Source organism: Hipposideros armiger, unplaced genomic scaffold (genome assembly GCF_001890085.2).
Source record: "Hipposideros armiger isolate ML-2016 unplaced genomic scaffold, ASM189008v1 scaffold_542, whole genome shotgun sequence".
Classification (NCBI taxonomy): domain Eukaryota; kingdom Metazoa; phylum Chordata; class Mammalia; order Chiroptera; family Hipposideridae; genus Hipposideros; species Hipposideros armiger.
The window spans coordinates 327,129-330,102 of record NW_017731892.1 but is presented as its reverse complement, the minus strand read 5'-3'; the positions used below and the strand labels follow the sequence as shown (position 1 = coordinate 330,102).

The 2,974-nt window shown below is 38.2% G+C and overlaps 1 protein-coding gene across 3 annotated transcripts in view; it reads right to left on the bottom strand.

Annotated features, from left to right (window-relative positions):
* CCDC102B (coiled-coil domain containing 102B) overlaps window positions 1-2,140 on the bottom strand; it is a 139,899-nt gene extending 137,759 nt beyond the window's left edge. For 2 of the 3 annotated variants that reach the window (XM_019668896.1, XM_019668899.1), the window contains exon 1: window positions 1,822-2,140. The gene's annotated coding sequence lies outside the window, so the exon portion shown is untranslated. Of the gene's footprint in view, window positions 1-1,518; window positions 1,631-1,821 lie in introns of those variants that run through there. The other variant, XM_019668897.1, reaches the window with a different exon arrangement.
* Between the last annotated feature and the right edge of the window lie 834 nt (window positions 2,141-2,974).

Genomic DNA, 2,974 nt, shown 5'->3' with positions numbered 1-2,974 from the left:
GCAGCTGAAGATGCTCCACAGCCTCGTCTGCTCTCTCCATGGAGCTCCATGTCTGCTCCTCACGAAGGTGTGTGTTTCTTCTGCCTCAGTGAGGCAGATTACCCATCTCTGTCCTCCCTGCTTTGTGTTAATTCATGCCTGAAAGCCCTTTGCTCTAACTACTACAAAGTAGAAGAGTCTTTTTGCTTATCAGCAGCTACCCAAGTTCCACTGATGTTTCATGACTAAGCTCAAGAAGCCAGACTTTTCTTCCAAGGCTTCTCTACAATCTTGCTAATAAAAAGGAGATTTTTGAAGATTTTGGCATTATGGCAGAATTCAATTGACCTTGTAATATCAGCAGAAGAGACAGGCTACATTTTCAACTAGAAGTGGCCTGAGATCATTTTCAATTTTAAAGAATTACTGCCATTATGTTTGTGGCTCTAATATTTTAATGAAACCCTCATAAATTTCAAGGCTGCACCCACAGCGAGGCACCAAGAAGCTATGTCCCAGTGATTAAGCAGGTACTGAATCCGATGAAAACAAACAAAGAATGCCAAAGGGAGACCATTAAATGATCCGTTATTTCACAAGAAAACTATTTTTTAACGTTTTGAATAAAAAGCAATTCATATCAAGCATTTTTTCTAGATATCATTCAAATACAAACACTGATATTTTAAATTGATATTGCAAAATCACACAATATTCACATATTGTGAATAACAACAATACACATATTGTTATCACTAGCTTTTCGAGATTTATTTCTAATCTAATGCTGATGTAAAAATATGGATAAAAGTCACAATTTGAGAACACTTAATGTATATGTGAGGATGTTTGACAATAAAATGATTAACAACAAAACATTTAATCAAGTCGTAACAACACCCTATCCCACAAAATTATTAACAAAAATGTGTTTGCATACTTTTAGAAAGTAGAAAAATTAGCATTGATGTAATGAAAATATCAAGAAATATCATGTGTATTTCAATACCATTTTACTTCCATCATTCTAATTATGTATTTAAGAATATCTTCCTTATATTTCTATTTAATAGATGTACCCACTGAACATTCACTTTATAATTTATCTTTGCAGGAAACATAAGCAAATACTTCCCAATGGTTTCTAGAGATCTTTTTTTCTTCAGTTCTGTAATCACTTTCTGTACAATTAAGCATCCGTTTCCTTTTTATTATGTATAGGATTTCATTATTTTATTCTATGTCCCTATCTCCTCTCCACTACGCAGGTAACTTCTATAAAGAAATCAATATTACTGCTAAGTTTGACGTATACTTTTCTGCTAACAATGACAGGAATTCAGCATGAGGATTAGCAAAGTGAAAACAAACATGAAGCATAACAAATGAGGGTTTGCGTAACGATGTTATTTTTTTCTTCCTCTGACAATATAGATTACTTCAAACACATTGACCAACTAACTCATAGCCACTTGAAAACTACCAAACAAGGTTCTACTATCAACATATTACTGTCTACATTTAGAGTGAAAGTCTTACCTGAATTTTGTTTAATACACAGTTTGGTTTTTTTTGAAAAAAATAAAAAATAAAGACAGGAAATGTATGACAAGCTGTCAGGATAAATAATACCAACAGTGGGACATGGAAGAGGGGAGGGAAGAAATCAAGTCTTCTTTAAGCAGAAACTCCAAATCCCTCTGTTTCCCAGACCTACAGTGGTTTTGTTCTGCATCTTACAAGTAACTGTCCTTCTCTTTGCTGCGAGAACAACACATGCTCTGCCCCAGCAGGAAAATATAAAAATTAAGTAGAAAACCACAAGGTTATTAAGCATCTTACCCTCTGGGCTTGCTGGGCTGCTCCGGCGGCTCAGTGTAACACACACATGCGTAAACAACAGAATTTCCTGCATCCTTTTCTCATCTGGATAGCTCTGGGGTCCTGGCCAACAGGATGATTTCCAGCATTAAGGCCACTCCGCACTAATTCGAAAAAGGTTCCCATTGGTTGTGAAGTTTTATCAAAGCCAATACCACACCACCCTCTGTGGATCACAAGTGAGTGAACTGAAATGAAATCATTTCAGCGTGCCCTAACAAAGCATGGTTAGCCAACGTTTTGCATACAACCCATTGGAAACGATGTGCCGTGAGTGAAAAAGAAAACACCCGCCCCTTCGTCCACAAGTTTGCTCTGTTTCATAATAACAGGCATAACTTGTAAGGGTAATAGAAACAACAAAACGGCAAAAAAAAAAAACATAAAAAAACTAAAAAAACGTCTATCTGTCAAGACCCTAAGGTCACAGGAACAAAAGAAAACATTATTGTTTTTATCATGATTTTTATTATATTGCCCCACTAAAAAAAGAAAAAAAAATAATGAAATATTTAGTAAAACCTCTGATTTCAGTCATGCTGGCAGGCCCGGGACACTGCCGGCTCCACAGACCCCAGCTGGGCTGTCTGACCCCTTCCCCTGGAGGGGAAACGGGGTGGCTTTCCAGTGACATGACACAGCTGTCAGGAAGTGTTCTGATGGAGAGGAGCGATGGTAGGCCACATGAAACACAGCTTCTCTGGGTGAAACTACCAGCACAGAGATCCCCCAGAGGAAGAGGGGGCGGAAGACATGCAGTCACTCTATTCCTTATCAACAGCGTGAAAGCAGCATTTGAAAGCCAGGGAGTTAATGTCCCCTTCAAATTGTTTTATTCTTCCTCCCTTCCTAATTTGGAGGATTCTTCTTAGCTGAATAGCGTCTGTGTCATCTCTTTCTGCTTACCAGCATCCTTCTCTCCTTACTGCGGAAAGGGCGACCCTTCTCCAGTAGACAGTGAACCCACTGAGGTCTCCCTTCCCCCATCTTCTAAGGGATTATGATCGACCACCATTCTCTCTCCTCTTTCTTTGAACGCTCCCTTTTGTCTGGATTTTCCCATGATATTTTAAACACCGTAAATTCTTCAGGCAATTTCATATATGTCAATGCA